Here is a 26860-nt window from a genome sequence, read left to right on the forward strand (position 1 = left end):
GTAGAGCCTGTCTTGTGTATTTGCATATGTCACATTTTATTTATTTTTGCGCTTATTTATCATGGGCACTTGCAGTACATGAGTAGTTAGTTTTTTTATGCACAGAGTTGAAGGGTGTAGGGTATTGGGGTCTGCTCTGATGTTAAGGGGAGATTCTGTGGCCTTTGGCCCTTTTACCTTCCTCCAGCTGGAGAAATCTCTCTCCGGGAAAGTTCCTCACCAAGTACATGCTAGACTGGCTTTGGCTGGTCCCTAAGGAGTGGGGTCCACCTGACTTCGGCCTATGTAGACCATTGAGTCCTTTGTCCCTGTCAGGAGTCTTGCGCCCTAGGAAGTTCAGGGATATAGGTCCATTTCTGTGATCTCTGTCCACTTTTTGCTGTACAGTGATTTTACAGGTTCAATATTTCTTGTTTACAGGGTAATAGACAATGTATAGTACCGTGTAACTCAGTAAAAAGGAAAAATAAAAAAAAATATATAAAAAATAGAGGCAACACATCACACTATTATTAGGCAATGCAAAAAGCGATGTGAAAATCGCAGGAATCTACAACATGTTATCATAATTGATTTTTTTTCCATTAGCTGATCTCATTGCTTTTTGTGCTGTTATATATTGTAGAAAATAAAGGAGGATCAGTGCTTGCACTCTTAAGGCTAATGATGATAGAGATTATATAAGGAACTTTTTAACAAAAAGTAAAAGCCTCTCTTTAAAATTTCTAATCTTCTACTGACACAACTTTCTCTAAAACATATTACAATGTGAATTTTATAATGCCCATATTTTAGTGTTATAAACTCAAATTTTTTTTTTCAGAGTTATACAGCTATTTTAATAAAATAACAGTTTTGTAAAATCTGGAAAACGTGTGACGAGTCAAGTTTTCAATTCTTCATCGTAACACGTGTATTTTATATCTGTGATAGATGATCGCTTCACTTGTTTTGATACAGTAATGTAACATGTACATAAACTTACTAACCCAATTTTCTGCGCCGCCTTAAGTTTTATAAATTATGGATGTTTATTTACATTATTGATATAGCAAGAGAAAGCTAGCAGGGTGTCGGATTTCTCTGAAAAGAAATGTTAATTTTACATTTACAAAAGCAAAAAATAACATAATTATGTGTAATTACAACAAATCTATCTTTTATTAAAACAATTATAACATTTTGCATCTAGATCTATAGTCCCATATTTCTTACTCTAGAAAAGAATTTAACCACTTCAGTTCTGAATTTTTAAATTTCTGCTTATTAATTTGGCCATACCTTTGTCATCACTTAAAGCAGTATTAAACAAAAGAAATATAATTTATTTTGCGTTTACCATTCCTTAGATTTTCTTGCATTAATATAATTTTTTAGGCCTTTTTTCCCTTTATTTTACCTGGTGATCTGGACTTGCTTAACAAATTAAAACTCAATTACTGCTAACACTTCATAAGCAGTTACAGTAAACATTTATTTTTTACTTTTGGGATAAAGGTTTTACATAAATGAACAAAATCTGACCATTGTGAGCACCTGTCAGCCCTATAATTACTACCTTGTCTGGACAGCTTGGTCTGTTATATCTGAAAATCTCAATCTGAAAAAAATAGGTTTATTGGCTGAATCACCTGGAAAAAATAAAGGAAAAAAGCCTAAGCTGCAACTTAATAATTTTTATTATACGGTACTATAGCTGCTGATTTTTAATATAAGGACACTTACCTGTGCAGGAATCCAGCGTTGTCTTAACACAAGCTGATTCTTCATGCAATTTCAGGTCAAGGCGCCAGCATCTAAGGTAAGGGAAACCAGCAGTGATGCCTTGCTTTGAGAATGGTACTGCAGTCTTCTGGGACCTGTGTATCTGAACAGAAGTGTGCATATGTACCAGTCAAGAACCATACCCACTTCCCCCAGCCCCCAAAAAAGTGGCAATAATTAAACAGGAGGGGGGAGAAAGCAAAGTAGTGGAACTTCCGCTTTTGGATGAAGTTCAGTTTTAAGATAATAAAGTAATACATTTAGAAGAGAATTTACTAAAACTGGAGCAGACAAAATCTTGAGCAGCTGTGAATGGCAACCGATCTATCTTTCATTATCAAAGCTTAACTGAATAAGCTGAAGATAGAATCTGATTGGTCACCATGCACAGCTGCTTCATATTCTGTCTTTTCCAGTTTTAATACCTCCCCCCCCAACAAAAAAACTGTTGTTTTTGGACAAACAATGCTTTCTTTGGGTGATATTGTCTACCAAACAGTATTTCCGTATATTTTTGCAATGTATGGACAATAAACATAAAATAATAAAAAAAACATTCTATTTGGATCAGTGTTAGTTTAAAAACATTAGTGTTACTCTAGACTGAAAGTCATACATTGTATTCTATCATTTGTTACGTTTAATATGGCCTTCAGTTACGATCCTGGTACAAAGCATTGCAAAGTTATTTATAAATTAATTAAAGAATTAAAGGTTTTTTTTTTCCAATTGTGCACTTTTTAATTCAACACTAATAATTTTAAAAATGAACAGAATGAAATATAAGAAGTTGTTTAAATATTAATGATTAGAAAAATAGAAATAAAAAAATCAGAGATAAATAATTGTTAACATGTAAGGGAAAGGAGTTAACTAAGGCTTTTTAAAGTAAACTAAGATTTAATATAGGGTTAAATAGGAAGAAATTGTATTTAAAAAAAAAAGTACTCAGGCTAAAGTGGCCCCTTTCAATATGGATGGACTCCACCAGTGGATCCTCCTGCTCAGTGGTGGATATGTCTGCTGATCCCTGCTGAGTAGGTGGATGACAGGTCTATGTTCACTCTGCTTATGGAGAGCAGACATAAACACAGCTCACTTTCGTCTACGGGCGGTCAGACGTAAACTGACTGCCTATCCATTTACATCCGTATGTCATCCAATTCACTAGACAGATTGGGAATGGATCCCCATCCATCTGTTTTTAGCAGATCAGTTGCAGGTGGGTGTAAATGGACACATGCCCGTTTAAATCCTCTGCTCCATAGAGGGCAATGGATGGTCTGATTGGTCTGGTGTGAAAGGGGCCACAGTAGATAATAAAAGCAACAATGTTACTTTTAAACAGGAAAAAAAAGGATGTATTGCTAATACTAATACCAAGCTTGTGAAGCATGAGAATATAAACCCCCAATATATGCTAGATAACATGAAACATAATGAGTGAAAGGACATACAAAGCGAAAAAAACCTCTCAGGCACTGCCTATATATAGAGATTAAATAATGATGTGAATAACCATACACAGACAAATAAAATATACAAACGTACACATCCAATAAGTGTTAACAATACTCACACCACCGTGTGTGTGATATGATCCTCATGGGTCATAAACGTGAAAAAAAAGACTGTAAATATGATGTGCTCCAAATGATCCTAAATGGATCAAAAAGTGAAAAAAGTCCAAATGGACTAAGCAATGACTGATGTTCAGGTGCTGAATGACCCCAAAAACGCACTAAATAAAAAATCCCCACTCTCACAGGTAACTGTCAAAAACAATAAAATGCATTTAAATTAACATGCATGACTGCAATACAAAAAACATAAAATGTGCTCACACAAAAAGAATATAACACAAATAATGCATAAAACTTCATGTGCGCTTGCTTCAATAAAGAAAAAGTGTCCAATGTGGCAAAATACCACCATATAGTGTATCACAGTGTCCAATGTGGTGAAAAAGCACCATAAATTCCTATACGCTGAGAACTCCTCGTGCTGGTGAATATATAGGTGTATTCAAGTGACAGGAAGCTTATTCTAAATCAACTGCAATGCGTGCTCAGCTCAACGCTTCGACCCATGAGGGCCAAAACACTTATAGGACCACTAGCATGGATCCTCCATGCCTGGAAGTCCTCTGGGATCTAGTCACTCTCCCCGCAATCGTCTCCCCTCAGATACAGGCTGAGAGGTTTTTTCACTTTGTATGTCCTTTCACTCATTATGTTTCATGTTATTTAGCCTATATTGGAGGTATATAATCTCATGCTTCATAATCTTGTTATTAGTATTGGCTTTACATACGTTTTTCTGTTTATTTGTCACTTATCATAGGGTTTATGATTAGATGTTGGCAGCTGTACGTATTCTATTTTATTTTATTTCATTATTTCATTTGTTATTCATTTTAGTATTTTAGGGATTTAGATAGGAGTGCAGGCGGTTTATTCTATTATTTTCAACAATGTTACTTTGTATCTCTCTAACACCTGAACAGTGCTTACAAACACAGTGTCAGATGGTCCCTTTTTGACAGCAGCAGTTATTACAGCTTCTGTATTTACACATCAACTCCCAACTGGCATTTGATAGTTTGGTTAAAGGGCAACTGGTTAAAGGACAAGTCTTTACTAACCTTGAAAAATACTTTTTATGTTTTTTGAGTGTTGTGATATCTCTTCTAGAGTTCCAATCTATGACTCCAGACAAGAGAGTCCTATTCCTCATTTAAAATGACAAACCAAGCAGCAAGACTTACACCTTTCATCAAGTGCATCCTAAAGACTCAACTCTCTCAGAGCTATCATTTTAATTTTGGTGGGTCCATAGAAAGGCCAGAAGGCAAACCTCCTCAAAGAGGTACCACTTTTCGCCCTCCACTCCAGTCAATGGACTAATTGATTTTATGTCCAGCAACTGTCTCACCTGGTTCCTTATGTCCTGGATAAGCATTTAAAGTGATACTAAACCTAAAAACATTTTTTACCTCAATGCTTTTTAAGTTCCCTGTGCTCCCCTTTCCCTGTTTGAAGGGGAAGAAAGAGGAGAACAGATCAGCACTGTGCATGACTGCATCTTCCTCTTCACAAAGACCCTCAAACAGCAGCAGAAACCATTGGCTCTTACTGCTGTCAATCAAGTGCAGTGAAGAAGAAATGGGGGGGGGGGCATTCTCTGTAAACCTTAGAGATGTTTGTGTGAAAATCCCAGTAGATCAGCAGTTTTTTTAAATACTCAGACCAGACCATCTGGCACCAACAACCATGCCACGTTCAAAGTCACTTAAATCCCCTTTCTTCCCCATTCTGATGCTCGGTTTGAACTTCAGCAAGTCGTCCTCACCACCTCTAGATGCCTAAAGGCATTGAGTTGCTGTCATGTGATTGACTGGTTAGCAATTTGTGTTACCAAGCAATTGAACAGGTGTACCTAATAAAGTAGCCGGTGAGTGTATATGCTCCCCATATTGTTTAGTGTACACTTCTTACTTTACCAGCACAGCTCTGTTAGCATGGTAGTAAATAGAATCATATGCTGTGGAGTAGTATGTTCATATAAAAGTGCCCATGTGCTGTAGGTAAGCTTTCTTAGTTATTCGCTGGCTTTAAATAGAAACCTTGGCAGTTATTGTGATGTGAGGACATATGGAGATAAAGTGGAAGGTTTAATTTACATAATAGTCACTTGCCAAGTCACAGAATCTGATCACGCCTTTGCTTTGTGGTAGCATGCACAGTTATTGAAGCACATGATAACGTTCTACACCATGCATTGGTGTGTTGGTTTGCTTTAATGGGGCCACAATAAATTGCGAGGTAACACATGTGTGTTAATGCACAGCAGAGGTGTGAAGCTGGTCTAAATATAATTCACTTTAATCTACTTTTCGTTTTCCAACAATTATATTCCATCCAGGGTTATACATTACAATGAGTAGAGCTTGTTACATTGGACATAAAACACCCAAATAAAATGAGATTTGGGGGGAGGGGGGTTAAGCTTAATGTACCCTGAAAGGTTGAAAGATATCCTTATTGTGGTATACCAAAGTCTCAATGAAAAGGTATCAGCAACACAAATAGGAGCAGCTTTAATACACCACAGGTCAGGTAAAATGCTTTGGCCAATCACAATTGGGCCCAGTTGTCTACATCTGACTGGCAAATGTCAGATACAGCAAGTGCTCGGTGGGTGTGGACAGGTCTGCAGGCGTTCGGCTTTTTTTAAAAATTCCAGTGAGTCGGTGGCAGCGTGACAACACTGAACATCATTCATGATTGATGATGGATTACAATGATGGAACCATTTTTTGTACTTTTTTTTTTTAAATAAAGGACTTGTTAAAGACTGTCTACTGTCATTTTTTGCACTACACATTTTTTTTTGTGAATGAGTAGCGGTACCATGTACCCCATACTCATTCACATGGAGGGGCGGGATCTGGGGACACACTTGTTAAATACCTAAGGGATGGGGCCACCAGGTGACATCAACTGAGTGGCCCCACCTCCTTGTGAAATCATCAACCCAGTATTCCCCTGGCAACGTCATGGGTGGCTCCACCCCTTAGATATTTAAGAACTGCCAGGTCAGCGGAGCTGTCAGATGGCAGGAGCCAGTGTCGAGAGTGGAGCCTTTTTTTTTTCTTTTTTCGGGTCGGTGGTGGCAGCAAGCATCATGATTGATGTTGGATCTACTTCAGGGGACTTTTTTATTTTTGTTGTTTTAATAAAGGACTTGTCAAAGACTATCTATTGTCATTTTTTACACTACACGTTTTTGTGTGAATGAGTAGCTGTACCATGTACCCTATACTCATTCACATATGGAGGGGAGGGATATGGGGGCCCCCTATGTGACAGGAGTGACTTTTGGGGGTGGGGGGACCTCTGTATCATCTTCCCAAATTCCCATTATGTTTAAGGCACCCTGTGCCTGTTAAGGGGTACAGGGTGTGTATGTGAATGTCTGAGTCTTGTGTATATTGTGTGTTCCTTTGTTCTCGGCCACATGGCTGTCCATTGTCTGTTTGCCATGTGCTACCCCCCATTGTGCTGTGTCTTCCTGTCCAGCCAACTATTATGGGATGTACTGTTTGTGTATTGATGTGGGGGTTGGTCAATGTCCTTTGCCATGTGCTTCATCCCATTGTTCTGTGTCTTGGTGGGATGGGAAGGGGTGATGATGTATTTCCTGTTCTTGGTTGGTTTCCCCGCCCTCTGTATATATCCTGTGTTTTGTGTTAAAATAAAAAGAGTTGGCTTCCTGTTTAAGAAGAGTCTGGTGCTGTCTATTTCCTGAGGGATTTCAAGGCTGTGGTCCGTGGATGGTGTTCGGACAGGGGAAGCTGTGGTATAACGGAAAAACTCAGTGCGGTCTGGGTTCCAGTTCCGTTACACCCTTGTTAAAGTCGCCCAGCCCACAGACCCCCACACCCTGGCCCATCAACATGAGGACAAGGTGCTTTGGGGGGGAGCCCCCCTGCCCCAAAGCACACCACCATGTTGAGGGTATGTGGCCTGGTATGGTTCAGGAGGGGAGGGTGCTCACTCCCCCCCCCCTTTTCTAACCTATCAGGCTGCACGCTTGGATAAGGATCTGGTATGTATTTTTTGGGGGGGACCCCACACCTTTTCTTTTTTAAGTTTTGGCATAGAGGTTTCCCTCAAAATTCATACCGGATCTGAAGGGCTTGGTAAATGCTGGAAATTTGTTTTACATTTAGCTGTCAGTGGGGAACCCTGCTGACAGCTGAAACATTACCACATTTTCACTACTAAAATACCACATGACTTAAAATAAACTATAATAATAAAATAACTAATACGGTATCCACAGTATTTTAAAATTAAAAATGTTGGGGGCATCAGGTGTCAGTTTTGTATATTATCATCATGATGCTTTTTGATTACAGTTGCTTCCTAAAAAAATTGCTTTGATAAAGGATTTTTACCCTGTGGCTTTCGGCTAAATCATGATAAACTGGTGTAAGCCCTAGGTAAATTAGAAGCGGTAATTAAGTTACATGTTACAATCACAAATTACCTGAAAGTACACGGGATGGCATTTTTATTGTTAAGGGAGTTTAGATTTTCCGAGGCAATTTTTGTTCATATGCTGCTTTGTGACAGGTCAAAATAAATGTAATGAAGGCACAATTAATAGAATTAATAAGCTCTGCTGTAGGTCACTGAAAATATAATGAAAGGGGTGATGCTTAATCCTCAAGTGATTACAGCATGTACCTTCACAGATGAATGACTACCAGCAGATGCTAATTTTTCCTTTGTCCAACACATACCTATCAAGACAGGCCACTGTGTTTATTAAACGTTTGATTTATTTTGTGAACTTCAGGTTTCCTGTATACAGTACTGTAGTGAAGTGCACTGTAGATATTTTTTTAGGGACTGTTTACATTCTTTATGAACTATTTAGCAGACTAACTCTGGTGCTCTTGCTCCCTCAACTGCAATCCACACCCTCGGCAAAACCCTAAAATGGATTCCCATGAAACAGTTTTCGGTTTGTGATTTCTTCCTTAATCTCTTTCCAACCTCATACACATATACGTGGAAGTGAGAAAGGTAGGCTTTAATGCTCAGCTGCTGAACATATGCCTTCATGGTGACAGGAGGTTGTGTGCTGAGATTTAAAGTGGTTCTTAGGCTCCATTTAGATCTGAGCGTAGCATTTTTAGCACAATTTTACCGTGATGTTTGCATGTTTTTATACAGCGTTTTTAGCCGTTATTGAGCTTTGGCGGTTTTTATTAGTCGATAGAGAAAAAATATCTATTGTATCATTTGTTGCTAGGTTGTTCTCTTTTTTTAGTTTTTCCATCAGATTTTTAGTTTTTTTTTTATAATAATAATAATAATAATATTAATAATAATAAATGTAAAATAAATACACAAATATATTAAAGCAATCATAAAAAATGTTTTTAATTTGAGCAGAAAATCGCGCAAAACGTGCGTTAAAATGTTTGAAATGCTATGAGAATAAAAATGCACCAAAAACATGCAAATCTGCCCAATTTGAGCTACAAAAGTAGCTCAAACTTTTTTGAGCTTCAGGCAACTTGGATTGGAGATGTGAACCATCTCCACATAGTAATATTGATTTTTTTCCCCCTGAGTGTTTTGGAGCTTCGCGCTACAAAACACTCAGGTGTGAATGCAGCCTAAAGGCTGAAGGTTTTTTTTAACTTCATGCATCCTATACATGAAGGTAAAAAACCTTCTGTGTGCAGCAGTTCCCCCAGCCCTCTCAATACTTACCTGAGCCTCATTGAGATCCAGTGATGTGAACAACAGCCTCAGCTGTCAGGGGTCTCTGCCTCCTCATTGGTTGAGACAGCAAGTAGAAGCCATTGGTTTCCACTGCTATCAATTACAGCCAGTCAGCCAATGAGGAGAAAGGGGGTGGGGCCAAGTCAGGACTCTGTGTGTGAATGGACACATGGAGCAGCCGGTGCTCCCATAGCAAGCTGCTTACTGTGGGGGCACCCAACAGAAATGAGGAGCCAGGAGAACCTGTGGGGGAATCAAGAAGAGGAGGATCCACGCTGTTCTGTGTAAAACCACTGCACACAGCAAGTAAGTATAGACATGTTTGTTATTTTCATAAAAAAAAAATAAAACCTTTAGAACTCTTTAAGCATTTAAGCATAGTACACACTATGAGAAAATCGGACAAACGATTATCATGATGTAACTGACAATGGTATTAACTTGTAAGAAAATTCTCAAATGACAAAGGCAACCGTAGGCAAATAAGCAAAAAAGCAGAAGGCAACATCATCTAAGTGTATCAGTTTATTAAAAATAGTTTAAAAAATGGTTTAAATGGATGGAAAATTGATAGAAAGCGGCCAAATGCTGGCAGATGGAATCCAGGAAGAAACTGTGTATGCAGGAGACACCCAGCTGAGGAGAGATGCAATGCTTGAACAGTGTCCCCCAGGGAGAGCCGTAATCACGCTGGAACGCAAGCCAGCAGATGGACCAGAATCAGAAGTGAGGTTGGATGTGGTGGCGTCAGTAGGATGTGGGTGGTAACATGTTTTGGAGCTCTACAATGCTCCTTTGTCAAACCATAAAGGAAAACAGGAGGGCTATATGACATATATATAACAACGAAAGGAAGGGGAAGGGGTAATGAAAAGAAAAGGGAAAGAGCTGGATACTATGTAATGACGATATACTGATCTCAGCTGGAACTGCACCAGCAGGAGGAATTTAAAGGGAAACTCCAGACTAGACTAGACTTAACCTCCCTGGCGGTATTCCCGAGTGTAGCTCGGGGTAACATTTCAGTACCAAAAGCGGTAACCCCGAGCTACACTCGGGAATACCATGCGGCGCTGCTCCGGCATGTGTTCTTCACTTACCTTACCCTGCGCTCCCACGATGTGTCCCCTGCAGCGTCCCCGGCCATCTCCTCCGGCCGATGCCGGCATCCGGCTTCTGTGTCCTGTCCCTGTGACGTCGGGACGTACGGGCGCCGCCGCCGGCGGCGGCGGGAAATTTAAAAATTTTAAAAAATGTCATTTTTTTTTTTTTTCATTTTACACAGTAAAACATTGCTGTTTCAACCTATTTCACATACATATTGTCCCTAGTGCTTTGTCCTGCGCCCTGCCTGCATTTTGTCTGTTCTTTCTGCCTGGAAACTGAGAAATGTCCATGGCGTCCAAAAAGTGTCCCTTTAGGTCAAAAGCGGTTTAGATCAGCTAGAGAACAGCGATAGTAAATCAGAACCACTTACAGAATTGAGTGATAATGATTCGTGGGGGAAATTCGTCATCAGAAACTGAAAACGATTTTGCGACTGAGCTCAGCGATGTGCGAACTTGGCGCTCTATTTCACATTTCAGTGTTTTTGGTTTGATTATATTATTGAATTAAATTTTTTATTATTTTTATATTATTTTTATGATTATTTATTAAATTATAATTTATGATTTTGTGTTTCAAATTTTATCATACCCGGGATGTTTACTAGACTCTTGTTCGGACAGATTTCAGTGAGTTTTTCCTAAAAATTACAGCCTACAATAAAAAAAATACATATTTCCATGCAAAAAAATGGTACCGCTTTCAGCACCAAAAATCTGAAATAATCATACCGCCAGGGAGGTTAATATTAAAATTACATATAGACAAGTAAGGGAACTTGGTGAATACAACCATTAAACCATGAAAGTAACTAGATACTAGGTAATGACAATATACTTGTCTTGGCTGGTGTTTTTTTTTGTTTATTATAGTGCACAGAGATAATCTAATACTCTGCTGGAAGAGCTCAAGCCATCATACAAGTGATTCCCCCTAATTGGACTTATTTCCCTTGGGAATTTATTTATTTAGTTATTTATTATTTGTGCCATTGCGTTTGTTTTTTCTAAACTTAGGCAAATGTAGCTATGTACTAGCATGGTAGAAGGGGAAGTGTAGTGTCGTTCTTTGCTTCCGAGTACGCACAATTATAAAAAAAAAAATATTTCCATACGATTACTGTACACATTGAGCGAAAACTGGATGTTGTGTTCACATACAATAAACTATTTCTAGCTTGCACCTTCAGTTTTTATTGTCTGAGCAGTCAGAATCAGCTGTCAAAAGCACTATGCTAATGATCAGATAATCAACTGATTGTTCCTCATATGGACATGTTTGTATGCTTTTTTTATCGTGTGTATGGGCCATTAGACTGGTAAAATCTGGTAATGTGATGCCATAATGTCTTAACTAGGTTCCAAATTTAGATCACTGAACACTTCAAAAAGCAGATCTGTATACAATGCCAGTGTAAAAGTGGCACGCTGTTTTTTTGTTTTTATTTACAGTACTTTGCCGACTAAACTGCAAATATTCAAATACCAGGGTTCCACAGAGGTTAATCATTTTTTCAGGGGGGTTTATTGACGTGTACGTAAATCCAAGTACAAACATTAAATATTTTGCAACTTGCCGAACCTTAGATGCGGTGGCGACATTAGGTTTTCTTCATGGATTTTGTTTAGATAATTTTACTTGGTCATCCTGCCAGTAACAACACACTCTAACTCACAGTGAGAAAATACTGCATTTCTATCATCCTCCATTTTGTTCTCCCCTCCATCTTGACTCTATGCTTAGATTAGACATCCCATAATGATACTTGCTGACTTCATGATTAGTTCATTAATCCTCATAGATAAGATATAGCTGCACCTGATGAACTTTGATCATATTATCACATCTCCCGAAACTGCTCCTAAAACTGCTCTCTTTGTAAAATGCTTATAACTGATTATAGTTGACTATTATATGACATATATATATAATTATATTTCTGTCCAGCTATTATATTATGATTGGTTGAACTATGATCACGTGATAAAATTGAACTGTGAACAAGCAGATATGCCATATCCTGATTTAAAGCGGAGTTCCACCCAAAAGTGGAAACTCCACATTTCTGCCTCCTCCTCCCTCCGCTGCCACATTTGGCAACTTTGGGGGGGGTACCTAGTTTTGACACTTCCGGCTCAGTGCACCGCGGCGAACTGAGATGGAAATTCCCCCCCCCCCCCCACAGCCTCTGGGACACTGCCAAGGTTCCAGAGGACTGAAGCCCATTCACAAAGTGCATGTGCAGTAGGAAACCAGTGGTGAAGTGGCTAAGGGTGAGGACACTGCTGGATCCCTGGACAGGTACATGCCCCAATATTAAAAGTCAGCAGTTACAGTATTTGTATCTGTTGACTTTTCTTTTTTTTTTGGGGAGAGGAGCTGGGGGCCAGAACTCTTTATTACAATTGAGTGATGAGCTACCCTTGTCTTGGTGTGGTTGTTACTCCCAGATGCATCTGACAGGATTCTGGTAACATTGTGATCCAAATAACTGCAGTTACTTAATAGATTTATCATTTGAACACATATAGATTGTCTATCACTCACTGTGTTGTATCTTTGGAACAGCTGATAAGAATGCTTGCAGTGCAACAGAGAAGAGAGGCACAGCAATTTGGAAACTCACTGGATTTTTTTTTTTGCACTTTTTGAATAGATACACTTCTCAAAAAGATTAAAGAAACACTTTGAAAGCACATCAGATCTAAAAGAAATAAAGAATATTGCACTCACATGTAACACAAATATAAATGCATATCTGTAAAACCTTCAGCAGGTGGCAGCATTCCACGTGGTCAATGATACAGCAGCAAGCCCCTCTAGGAGGATGTGATGTCAATCACTTGGAGGCAGGAAGTAAACCAGAGGAGACCCCATTAAGAACCAGCAGCAGAAACAGCAATGTGTGTAGGCAGACGTGATGACGTGAGTGAGGGCGTGGAAATATTTTTCAGGGTGGGAAGCCTCTTTCAAAAAAAGCACCTAGATTTAAACAGGAAGGGGGAGGACTACTTCAGCTGACTAAGGGCTTCATGTAAATGACCGCCAGGAAATAGACTGATTCTTCTGACAGAGGGCTGCAAGAAAATGTCCACAATAGAACAGACTAATTCTGCTGAGCATGGGCTACAAGGGAATAGGTAGTGGATTGCTCTCAGTCTCTTTTTTTCTTTTTGGTGTTCACATGGTCTGCTGGTAGAAACTGCCCCAGATCTTGTATGAAAGAGAGACTTCCAATGCTGCCTTCATGTGAACTTCTCTTGTCTTTATGGATTTTCCTTATGGACTTACTGTTTTAAAATAACAATTTTTCCTTTTTGTGTTAATGATTTGAATTTGTGGGCTAGAACCATTTGTGCCTAGCTGTGAACTTTAAATATCTGATAACATTAGGGTAGTGAGTACAATTTGATTGTTAGAGTTTGCATACACTTTAATTCTAGGTTAGAGCTGTAGGTATGACTGCTGGAAATTAGGTCCTTTTATAAAGTCCAGAGTTGCAGGATAAAAAGGGATTAACAGCTTGTAAAGGAAAGCAAGGCGCCAGATACATGCCAATCTGAGTGCTGCATTGACAAAGCAGATGGAGCAGCTCGTACAAAACGTCACTAGTGGGACATCTCTAGAACATTGACTGTTCATAGAGGAACTCTTTTATACCAGCCTCCCTCATCAAGTCACTGTCTGCCTTATAAGGAGCTAATGTAAGCATCCCAAATGTTGAATTTTTTTGTTATCAGTAAAAGGGCTTCTGTTATAGCATTTAGTGCACCGATGAGGTTCTGCTATTGTACAGAGCAATAAGAGACCCTTCATAAAACCCCATGAGTTTCTATTGCTCCTGTAGCAGTGTTTTAAGCTGGCCTTTGTCCTGGCCTCCACTATGAACATCTTTATCTATAAAAGAAACCTGAACATGTAATCTCAGTCTTCATACAAGTGAAGGTTTTTGTAAACTAACAAGATACATGAAGAGGAAAATATATGGATTCGAGCTTGTTCCTGCTAGTGTGAATACTGTTAACACTGGATTTTTTACTGTGCTTACTGTTGAATTTCTCAATACCAACTAGCCCACTACAAGTCAAAAAGGAATAAATTGCAATGTGTGCTTGTCAAACACAAGTGCACAGTCCAAGCATTCAAGCCAAACTCCTTTTAGATTTATAAACCACTATGTTGTTCACTTACATAGTCAACAAAAATCATTACATTTGTTTTAATGTAGGATTAGCATAAATATCTGAATTCTGTCTTTGCACCAACCTCTAGTAACCCCTTACACTATACCACTCAAACTGGGATCTATGCAGGGAGAAAATTTCACCTTTTGTAACATGTTACATGTTACACCCATATTCAAAGTGTAACATGTAGCATATACACCAGCCCCCCCAAGTCCCATTTTTACAGCAAAAGGAGGATCTTCTCTGCCTGCTGTCACAAATTTAAAAAAAAGTAATTCAATCATAGTGTTCTGTGAATGGGAAAACTGCAAGTCCCGACAGCCTTTGTGGTTGCCAGCTTGTAGTTCTCAATGAGCTACCAGAGTGCTGTTGATCGCTCTAGGTAGTTCATTGAGCTCCCTGTCAGAGTGTAACTGTCTGCCTGTATTGGAGGTACGGGCATATAGATACACAGACAGTCTGCAGGACCATGGCATTACACCCACAATCTTCTGATTGACCTGAATGATTTGCAGGCCCCCAACAAAAAATACATAATAAATGCATATCCTTTCACCTGCAAACAAATGTGCATTTTTTTTTTTTGTAAAAGTGAACTTATCCTTTAATAATCCAGTGAACTTATCCTTTAATAAGATGACATCATTGCTTTGATGGCATCTTTATTAACATTAAAACTGCTGTAGCACATATACTTGAGAGTCATAACTTGCTTGCACAAGTATTGCATTTTGTATTAAAGTTATTGGAAATCCTAACACTGAATTTCTCTTGGTATATTTAACAAACCAAAAGGCAGTAACTATTTAAATTTAAATATTTTTATTGAAAGATTTTCAACAGAACAAAATATGGTACAGTAGTGCGGTTCACATTAAAGTACAACAAGGTATATTCGTAGTAGATTCCCCACCAATTGGCTAGGGACAGCATAAACGTAGGTTTTGTTTACCTGAGAGGTATGCTTGGTGTGATGTGAACCGAGGTTAGGTAAGATATTGTATAAAGTGGGTAAGGGGCAGGAAGGGGGGGGGGGGGAGGTGAATGGGGGGGGGACTAGACACCAGTCAATTGTATAGGTTTTAGTGCGGTATGGTTATATAGATATCAATTTATAGTACAGTTGGGGTTCTGTAACCATCGAGACCATTGGTATTTGAATTTTTGATAGGAATTGTGAAAGGCTGACCTTTTTTCCATCTCGCATTGGAAGTTACGGTCAGTAAGGAGAGTTGAGAGAGAAGGAGTTTTGGATGATTTCCACAGTTTAGCGATGTTGATTTTGGCAGCTGCTAATGTGTGGATGATGATGATGCGGGAGTCTGTAGGGAATTTGTCGATTCCTATGTGTAGAAGTGCGAGAGCTGGGTTTGGTGTCACTGGGGTTCCAGTGATTGAAGAAATCAATTGGAAAACTTTGTTCCAGTAAGATTTGAGAGATTTACATGTCCACAGTATGTGGAAAGTTGATCCTATTTCTCCGCATTGTCTCCAACAATTGGGAGAATGTTGAGAGTAATATAAAGAGATTTTAGCAATTGTTAGATACCACTGGTGTAAAATTTTCATATATGATTCCCAGTGGGAACTACATCTAGAGGCTTTATGGGTGATAGTGAAGGTTCTTTTCCAAGTGTGTGGTTGTATTGGTAGGGTGAGAATTGTTTCCCAGTTGGATAGAGAAGTAGTTTTTAGAGTGAACTGAGCATTGGTTATGAGTGAATAAAAGGTCGAAAATTCCTTTCTTTGGATAATGTGGTTTTTGTAGGAAGTGGTGTGCAATAGTAGGAATTGCCAATGTATGTGGAATGTTCATTTTTTGTAGGGAGTGCGCTATTTGCATGTAAGTGAAGGATTCAATGTTAGGGAGATGAAATTTCTCTTGGAGGGTTGAGAAGGAGTCTAGGTTGTTGTTTGTATAGATGTCTCGAATGTGTGAGATGCCTTGTTTTTCCCATTGTAGTAGGTTTAAAGAGGGAATAATGAAGTTGTAATTGGGGTAGGAATTAGTTTGGTGTCTGTTTGGTTGAATATTAAAAGATCATACCAGGCTTGGAGGGAGGCTTGTATACATGGATGGTTGGGTATGAGTTGGTGTTGAGAAGCTTGTGGAAGGAACAGAATTTTATCGGGTGTAGGCGAAAGATGTGGGAGAATTTCCATGGTGGTCCATGTTTTTTCAGTAGTTGGGTGCCACCAAAAATAAATCTGATCTAAAAGTGAGGCATTATAGTAAGATTTTAAATGAGGGAGGCCTGCTCCTCCTCTATAGGTTGGGCGTATTAATAGGTTTGTAGTGCATTTGGGTTTTTTCGAGTTCCAAATGAATTTGGCAAGAATTGCTTGTAATTTGGAGAAGAAGATATTGGGGACTGGGATGGGAAGAGTGCGGAATATGTAGAGGATCTTGGGTAATATGTAAATTTTTAAAGTTGCTACTCTTCCCAATGTCGATAGAGTTGATGTGCGAAGATTTTTGAGTTCCTGTGGGATGGATTCAAGTAGTAGTTGGTGGTTAGAGATGTATAGTTGGTCAGTTGTAGTGGTGAGTTTGATCCCCAAGTAAGGGATGCTGTGGTGTTCCCAGGAGAAAGGGAAATCTTTGGTCAGCAGTTTTTGGGTCTTCTCTGATGTGTAGAGATTTAATATAGAGGATTTGGGTTCATTGAGTTTATAATATGAGACTTCTGAGTAGTTGTGTAGATGCGTACAAATCGTTTGGAGTGATTTGTAGGGATTGGTAATCATCAGGATGATGTTGTCCGCAAAAAGGCTAATTTTGTGTTCTTTTTTAAGGTGTGTAATGCCTGTGAATGTTGGGTCATCTCTGAGTTTGGATGCTAGGGGTTCGATGAGTAAAGTAAAGATTATGGGAGATAAGGGGCAGCCTTGTCTAGTGCCATTGGATATATGGAAGGTTTGGGAGAGTGTGTCATTAGTTAGTACTCTGGCTGAAGGATTGGAGTAAAGGGAGAGAATTGCCGATAGCAACCAGTCTGTGAATTCCAAATTTTTGAAGTGTGAGTTTCATGAATTGCCAATGTATTCGGCCGAATGCTTTTTCGGCATCTAGAGATAGGAGTAAGGAGGACTGTCTAGTGGTTTCAAGTTTCTGTAGCAGTGATATAAGTCTTCTGGTTGCATCTGGTGCTTGTCGACCAGGGATAAATCTCACTTGGTCTGGATAAATTAATGTAGGGAGGTGGGGAAGCAATCCCAGGGCAATTATTTTGGTGTAGAGTTTGATGTCTGTGTTCAATAGTGAAATTGGTCTGTAATTCTGGACCATTTGGGTGTTTTTACCAGGTTTGGGGATAGTTGTGATTATAGATTGTAGCATTTCGTTGGGGAATTGCCCTGTGGAGGCGGCTTGGTTGAAAAGAACAGATAAATGTGGTGCAAGATTGGGAGCAAATATTTTATAGTAATTGTTCGTGAAACCGTTGTTTCCTGGAGATTTATTAAGGGGTAACGTTTTTATGGTTTTCTCTATTTCTGCGGGAGATATCGGTGTAGATATAGATGTGAGTTGTGTGGGAGTGAGTTGGGGAAGATTAGCGGTTGCTAGGAAGTTTAGTATGGATGTGGTTGTCGGTTGGGTTGTGTCTGGGTCATCTTCAATATTACATAGGGTTTGATAATAATTCGCAAAAGCGTTGGCTATGTCTTGTGGATTTGTAAGTGAAGTGTGAGTGGTGGGGTGTTGAATTAGAGTGATCTTAGATTTGAGCCATCTTTGTTTAATTATTTTTGTTAGAAGTGAATTTGCTTTATTACCTAGGGAATAGAATTGTGATTTTGTTTTTTGAAGGTTGAGGTGATATTTGTGGAATAATATAAGTCGGAGTTTGTTTCTGTCTGCTGTTAGGGATTTAGATGTAGAGGCATTTGGGTTTTTTTTGTTTATTTCTTCATTTATTTTTATGGAGTTTAGGAGTTGGTCAATTTGTTGGGATCGTTGTTTATTGATTCGGAATTTAGTTGTATGAGGATACCTCTCATGTAAGCTTTGTAAACTGGCCATAGAGTGGTTATAGAAACGTCCGGTGTATCATTACATTCAAAGAAAAGGTTGTGGGTTTCTAATAGGTATTTTTGGTTGTCTGGGTTCTTTAGAATTGTAGAGTTCAGTCTCCAGATGGGAGGAATTGCAGAGCATTGATTGTCGTCTAAGGCTATGTTGATTGGAGCGTGGTCTGACCAGGTTATGGTTCCGATTTTGGATGACATTACATGTTGTAGTGTCCATTTATCTGTGATAAAAAAGTCAATCCTGGAGTAGAACAAGTGAGAAGGGGAGTAGTAGGTGTAATCTTTCTCATCGCTGTGTTGGCATCTCCAGATATCATAGAGGTCGTGATCGTTTAGGAATCAATTGAAATTCTGTTTAGGAGATCGTTTGTTGGAAGACGAGTCTAGAAGAGGGTTGCCAATCACATTGAAGTCTCCACCGATGAGAAGTCTGCCTTGTTTTTGAGTAGAAATGGTGGTGTAGAGCTTGTGGTAGAATTGCATCTGATTATTGTTGGGAGCATAGACATTTACTAGAGTGTAGGGAATGTTGTTTATGTGGCAAATTAAAATATGATATCGGTCTTGCGGGTCAGCTATTTCAGAGATATAACGGAACTGAGCAGAGTCCTTTATAGCTGTGATGACACCGTTTTTTTTCTTGGGCTTGGTAGCCATAAAAATGTGTGAGAATCGATGCAGTTGTAGTGTAGGGGTCTTGGTTGTTGCAAATTGTGTTTCTTGTAAGAAGAGAATGTCGGCTTGAAATGTTCGAGTTTCCTTTTGAAGCATCGATCTCTTGAAGGGTGAGTTTAAGCCATGAACATTGAGCGATGTTATATTAATCATAATGTAGATCTGAGGTTTGGTTAGTAGAAAGGTCGAGATGTTTGAGAAGAGCGAGGTTGGATGGTTGAAGCTGTGAGGAGGCGAATTCTGATGTCTTGGAAATGCGGTCTTGGCTCGATCGATGAGTCAGGATGAGTATTCCACGATGTTTTGTAGATTTCAGATGAAGAAGTGGTGCAGCTGATCAACTGGTGAAGCCGATGGAAGAGGGGGAAAGGAAGGAAAAAGAGGATAAAAAAAACTTGCGTAAAACGCAAGTGGCAGTAGTAGCAAGATGAGCTACTTCAAAATTGGGGGGTTTTAACAGGCTTTGACTGTAAAAAAGGTCATGCCAAACATTTTCTGGTAACAAGAACATTTTCTAAACAGGGCCGATCGCCAGAGAGTAGTAGAGTGAGGTATAGTATCCGAGGTGAGGCGTTGTTAGTGTATAAAAGGAGTGCTGAGTCAGAGACATGCTGCCTCCATTTGTTGAATATTAGTAGGGGTGGAATGTTGAGGATCCGCAGGTAGTATGTTCCATGCCTTTAGTAAATCCAAGCCCGCTTCGAGGTTTTTGATTGTGAAAATTCTACCGTGTTGTTTAATGGTAAGTTTAGTGGGGAACCCCCATTGATAGCTTATTGCGTGATTTCGTAAGGCTTTGGTGATAGTAATCTTCTTTTTACGGTTAAGGAGCATGGCCTTTGATAGGTCAGCAAATAGCCGGATATTTGTGTGCGATGGCGGGAGTGAAGGCGGATTTCTGGCTGCCGATATAATTTTTTCTTTTATGTGATAGAAATGTATACGTGCCGGAACATCTCTCGGGATTGTTGCTGGCAGAAATGATGGTTTAGGTAGTCGGTGAGCTCTGTCTATGGCTAATTCCAAATCTGAGAGAGATGGGATGAGGTATTTTATATACTGCTGTATATAGGATAGTAGTGCCTCATTAGTGACATTTTCAGGGATACCTCTGAACTTGATGTTGCTGCGTCGTGATCAATCTTTTAGATCCGCTAGTCTCAGATTTATTTGTTCGATGTCAGATGTCTGGTCAGTATGTGTGTCAATCAGGTCGTTATGTGCTATAATTATTTCTCCCATTCTAGATTCAATATGGTGTAATCTATGTTCTTGCTTTTAGACCACGGACGTAATCTGAACTAGTGATGATGTTAAATCGCTATGTAGGGTCTGTCTGAGTGATAGTAGCATGTTTTTCATGCATATTTCTGTGAGAGGCTGGTCTGATGCAGGGAATGACTCGATCACTGGAAAGTCAGTGTTGAGGTAAGGAGGTGGCTGGCTGAGGGCCTGGTAGTCAGCTTTGGAATAAGTGTCCAAACGTGGCTTGGATTTGGCCGGGCTGCATTTAGTGGGGGACAGAAGAGGAGAAGACTCACCAGGGTCCCCAGGGTATAGTGGGTATCGCAGCCTGGCATCTGTGGGCTGAGCTATGTGATTCCTCTCATGGCTGCTGTGATCGTCAGTGCTGCAGCTGGCGCCATCTTGGATCCCAGCCGTGACAGGAGGGAAAAAATGAGTATGTTTCCCTGGCAGTCCAGGGGTTTTGCGGCGGCGTGGCATGGTTGCTGAGGTGTGTACACCTCTTATCTCTCCTTTTATGGTAGCGGGTTCTTTCGGGGCCGGTGTGTGGCATGACAGCTCTGGCGGGTGGATGGAGCGGTGCTTATCGCACGTCCATCTGGGATCCGGTCACGCATGCGCCCTCTAAATATACCATTTAAAGAGGTTTGTTATATTACTTTGATAAATACAAAAAGTGCTTGTTTATCCTACCAAAAATACAGTGCTGTCCTGTGTTCTGTGCAATTTACACTGTTTTCTCAAGGTTTTTACTATGGTTACCTCTGTGAACTACTGAACGTCCCACATAATATCGAGACAAGGAGAGAAGGAGGTCTTCTATATTCTTAATGCGCTTCCTATGGTCTTGAGAAATGAAGACAACATGCAATGTGAACCTTTGAAGTAGTCAAGTGAGTGAATATAGGGTCAACTGGTTGCTTTCTGCTGGTTTGTATTGGCAAACTGCATGCAATTGTAGCTCTTAAACATTATGCACAGTTAGCAAAATTATCCCTTATTTTTACCATAATAATACAAAAATAAGAGAGTATCTTCTTAAAAATCATATCATCAGTGTGTTTTATTGGCTTGCCCACGGGGTAGGAAAGGTCAAATTAGGGGTCCGATTAGGTACTTCATATTTAAATTATTAGATGATAGAAAAATCCTAATAGTTTGAAAGCATTATAATAAATAATCTATTTCACAGCAGGGTTTAACAAATTGGTATTATGTGAGCTGGGTTTCTCTAATCTACATCTCTGCCTTTATCTTAATGAGAATTGGTTTTGAAATGGCTCGAAGACAGAAAAAGGAAAAAGAAAACAAATATTTTATTACTGCTGTGTACAGATTCCAACATTCCAAGCAGTAACATCAATTCTTTGAACTGGGAAACGAAATTGTACTAGCCTCTCCTTATTATTCTATTATTAAACACAATATAATGTTTCATTCAGCCAATGTTCAGTTAGGAGCAGATGTAAACCTGTTCAGTGCCAGAAAAGAAAAGCCCTGTATTTTCTAAAGAGAGACTCTTTTGCTCCCAGAGCTCTGTAAAACTGTCAAAGGGTTAAAGTCAACTGCAAAGAAGTGAGAACTATCAAACTGCAACATTCACCAAAAAGCATAAAACATGAGCCTTTGTTTTCTCTTCAGTGCTAAAGGCAAAAAAAGATGGGAAGTAAAACCCCATGAGTTTTCGTTTCTAAAAGCGTTGAGCAATTCTAGTAGTTTAATGGGCTTCAACAATCACTTGAAAAATGTGTCTCCATAAAATGGAAATACTGTACGCCGAAATACGGCATGAAAAGCAGCAGGAAGGCAATGGTCTGTAATTTTAAACCAACAAAAGGAAAAATGTAATTCTCATGAGATTTCCTTCACTTATATGGCACTTAGGAAGACATAAGATTTTAATCTACTTGTGGTAGAGGTACCATAATGATGAATACAAAAAACATTTACAAAACAGTTTACAATACCGAATGAGAAATATTTACCTTGTCCACCTGCTATGGACACTGCAGGAAAAAATAAATGTCAGTATTTGTGTTTTCCATGTTTGCATCATCATGCAACTCTTTACGGAGATACACAAATGACATGGACTCTAAACTATTCCTACGCAATACAGGTTAAAGATAAATTCATAATATGCATCAGGTGCATGTGGGGGAGGATATTTAAAGCTTAACCTGCCAAAGGATTATGTTCAATCAGTCCTGGGATTTAAACAGGCTTGCCAAGTTGGTGACCTGACTTTTCCTCACTGCAGATAAGCAATATGGCTTGGTCATCTCCTTGACCCAAGCCTATGATTGGATAGTGAAGGAGCAGCAAAATACTAATATGGCCCCCAATTTGCTCAATATGCTCTCTTGTCCTGTCAGCAAGTACCATGTGCATGTAGTAAAGCAGGGGTGTCAAACTGGCGGCCCTCCAGCTGTTGCGAAGCTACAAGTCCCATCATGCCTTTACCTTTGGGAGTCATGCTTGTAACTGTCAATCTTGCAATACCTCATGGGACTTGTAGTTTGGCAACAGCCGGAGGGCCACCAGTTTGACACCCATGTACTAGAGCCTGACTGTCTCAGGTTTCTTCCAGTCTGAGTGATGCTTGGAAGGGGAATACAGGAAGCTCATAATAAGACAAATTCATGTTCTTGTACCTTATCTCAAAATCTAGTCTGCGCTGTGTGATTTAAATAACTGCTAGCAGAATTGCTTGATATATCCTACCAATCTTAAAAGTGTGAACATCTGCAGCTCCAGACATACACAATGTTCTTATACCTGTTGAAAATGAAAAACAATTTATTTAATAAATACCTGGCTGTGTTATGTGGTATTTAAAAAACATCCCAATTTTTGGCTTCATTTTATTTTTACTTCCAGTGCAGATTGAGGCTTGCAGGTTACTTATCAGGCTACACTGCCATTCTTCTCTATGGTCATATATCTAAGTACTTAGTACCAATACTGCAAATGCATGTAGATGAAATCAGGTTCCATCAAAGAACCACAAGGCTTAAAGAGGCTTGCAATTTAAAAGCACCTTATAGTAAAATTCTCCTTCAAATCCAAAAGTGCAAATAAGAATGATATTACAAGATTTTTTTTGGTGCTGTTGTTGTTTTAAACGATAATTTCACCTTTGGAACATGTTTCATGTTCCACCCATTTTTAGGGCGGAACATGTAACATGTTCCAGCATCTGCGCCCCTGATCCCTCCCTCTCTGTGACAGTGGGCGGGGGTCCTTTCCCTGCACCTGCTGTCACAATTTGAAAACAGCGTGGCCATGTGGGGCTCCGCCCACACACCCATATCATTCATTCACAGTTTCCTGTGAATGAATAGACTACAAGTACCGCCATCCATTGCAGATGACAGCTTGTTGTTCTCAATGAACTTCAAGGGTGCTGGTGAACACTCTCATAGTTCATTGATCTTTCTGCACTCAAGTAACTGCCTGCCCATGTGAAGTACAGACAGACAGCTATCCAGAGAGTCTGCAGGAGCTTGGCATTGCACCTTTGATCCACTGATCACAGGTGCAATTTTCTGCAGGCTCCTTAGAAAGAAAAATAATACATTCAAATTTTTTTACCTGCAAAAAAGTGCATATTTTATTTTTTTTCAAAAGGTGAACTTATCCTTTAACCAGTTGCTGACCACACACTAGTTTTACTGCTACAGTGCAGACCAGCTGCACAGAATCATGTATACAGTATATACATGATTTTGTAGGGGGTGCTTGTGTGCATGTCCGCCAACCTCACTGTGTTGTCAGTGGCATCAGCACATGCCGATCACCGAGTCCCAGCCAATGATTTATGGCCAGGACCTGCTGATCAGTGAAGCGAGTGACAGGAGAGAGCTCTGTGTTGGTAAACAACACAGAGCTCTCCACTGACAGCAGTGAAGCGTCGGTTTTTGTTTTCGCTGCAAAGCACAAAAAACTGGCAAATCCCTTAGTTAAAAGCACCTCATAGTCACATACATTAACACTTGCTAGACACGCAGTTAATCCCTTGATCGCCCTAGATGTTAACTCCTTCCCAGCCAGTGTCATTAATATAGTAACAATGTATATTTTTAGCATTGATCACTGTATTAGTGTCACTGGTGATATTAGTGTCATTTAGTCAGTGCCCACAAAGCGTCAGCTAGTGCAAGATTTCCTGACCTATCACAGTACCACTATAAGTGGTTGATCGCCACCATTACTAGTATTTAACCACCTCAATACTGGGTACTTTCAAACCCTTCCTGCCCTTTTCAGCTTTCAGTGCTGTTGCACTTTGAATGACAATTACTGAGTCATGCAACACTGTACCCATATTAAATTTGTATTGGGTTTATTTTAAAACAAATAGAGATTCCTTTTATTGGTATTTATTAATCACTGGATTTTTTATTTTTTGTGCTATAAATGAAAAAAGGCAGCACATTTTGAAAAAAAAAATTGTTTTCTTAGTTTCTATTTCTGTTATAAAATTTTGCAAACAAGTAATTTTTCTTCACAAATTTTGACCAAAATGTATACTTCATTTCTTTGGTTAAAATAACCCAAATCAGTGAACATTATTTGGTCTGTGTAAAAGTTATAGAGTCTACAAGCTACGGTATCTATCATTGAAAATTGATCATGCCTGATGTACTGACTGCATATCTCATTTTCTTGAACCCCAACATGTCTTAGGGACAGTAAATCCCCCCCTTCTATGACTCCTATGACACCTTTTTGGAATGTAAATAGTCTAAAGTATTTAGTAAGAGGCATGGTGAGTTTTTTAAGTTCTATTTTTTCCTACAATTCTTTGGAAAATGAAGAAATTAAATAAAAAAATTTTTTTTCACAAGAATGTCATATTAACAAGTTATTTCGCACACTGTGGCATACTTGCAAATACACCTCAAAAAACATTCTGCTACTGCTACATTCTGGTAATATTTTTTCACAGCTTAGTCACATAGAGAGGCCCAACATCCAAGGAGTACCATCCACTTATCCACTTTGTGACCAGGCCCCAAACATTATATATTTTTTTTCTTCAGAGAATAATAGAGAATAATATGGCGAGTTTTGCAAATTTTTTATGTAACACTGTATCTGCGCAGCATTTTTTTAAAATGCAATTTTACACACTAATGGAAGAATACACTTTAATACATTTTGATGCACACAAACACAATATAACACCCATTTTTAAAAAAATATAAAATATGGTGTTACACCTAGTAAATAGATATAAAACATGTTACGCTTTAAAATTGCGCAAGCTTGTGAAATGGCGGCAAACTTTGATATTTAAAAATCTCCATAGGCGATGCTTTATAAGTCTTTATAGGTAACCAGTTTAGCATTACAGAGGAGGTCTGGTGCTAGAATTATTGTTCTCACTTGTTTGTGGCAATACCTCACATGTGTGGTGTGATCGCGTGTGGTGTGGACAGGACCAAAATGTGCGTTCGCCTTTGCACACGAGCACAGGGGCGCTTTAATTTTTAAAAATATTTATTGGTGGGATACTAGTACACTGAAAGATGTTTTAAGGACTTGCACACTTTGACAGATGTTGCTCATCCAACAGATGTTGACAGTCCACTAGAGACATTGACAGATGTTAATGTTTCAATGAGACACTGACAGATATTGATGTTGCAGTGGAACACTATTACAGATGTTTGTGTGCACTGGTACACTGTCACAGGTGTTGATGTGACACAGATACACTGTGACAGATTTTTTGTGCACTGGTACAGGTGTTGATGGAGCACTTGGACAGGGACAGATGGTGCTTGGTGTACTGTGTGCAGATGGCTGCAATCTGTGTGATCTGTGTGTAGCTGAACACTAAAATCATCAGCTACACCCCCCCCCCCACTCTTACCAAGCTCACATGTCTTTGTTTACACTGTGCTTGGACACAGCCATCACATGATTGGAAGTGCCTGATCCATGATGTGCTGTGCCCATCCATCACAGGATTGCGCCGATGCACAGCCCTGCAGCCACGAGAGGTGTACTTCCTGACGAGACCTATGGGTATGTCCAGTCAGAATGAGGAAGCTCCCACCATGCTGTTCATGTGGCCAGCTAGGAAGCAGTTAAAAAGAAAAAAAACACCAGTGTATATATATATATATATATGTCTCATAGTTTTAGAGGCTATAACTTTCACGCCACACATTTATTGTTTTTGGTTTTTTTTATACCAAAGACATGTAGCAGATTACATTTTGACCTTCATTTATGAAGAAATTTATTTTTTAATTTTTTTTAATTGAATATGTTTTATAGCAGAAAGTAATTTTATTATTTTTTTCAAAATGTACGGTCTTTTTTCATTTATATAATTTAAAAAAAAAAAACCAGTGGTGATCAAATACCACCAAATGAAAGCTCTATGGAACAAAATTTAATTTGTATACAGTGTTGTATGACCTTGCAATTGTCAGTTAAAGTAGCACAGTGCTTATAGAATAAAATGTCTCGTTCATGAAGGCGGTAAATCCTTCCAGAGCTTAAGTGATTACAATAAAAAAGATATTATAC

At 39.1% G+C, this 26860-nt stretch overlaps 1 protein-coding gene and 2 long non-coding RNA genes across 3 annotated transcripts in view; 2 read left to right on the forward strand and 1 right to left on the reverse strand.

The window, feature by feature from the left end:
* DPYD (dihydropyrimidine dehydrogenase) overlaps nucleotides 1-26860 on the reverse strand; it is a 1720296-nt gene that overhangs the window by 1588983 nt on the left and 104453 nt on the right. The gene's annotated exons all lie outside the window — the stretch shown is intronic.
* Nucleotides 1-26860, forward strand: part of LOC149462189 (uncharacterized) — a 352283-nt gene that overhangs the window by 182663 nt on the left and 142760 nt on the right. The gene's annotated exons all lie outside the window — the stretch shown is intronic.
* Nucleotides 1732-5226, forward strand: LOC149462190 (uncharacterized). The gene is made up of 2 exons (XR_016312701.1): nucleotides 1732-1801; nucleotides 4458-5226. It is a non-coding gene; the product is annotated as an uncharacterized LOC149462190 (long non-coding RNA).

Source organism: Staurois parvus, unplaced genomic scaffold, assembly GCF_062004578.1.
Source record: "Staurois parvus isolate SC_StPar_1 unplaced genomic scaffold, SC_StPar_1.0 ptg000183l, whole genome shotgun sequence".
Lineage (NCBI taxonomy): Eukaryota > Metazoa > Chordata > Amphibia > Anura > Ranidae > Staurois > Staurois parvus.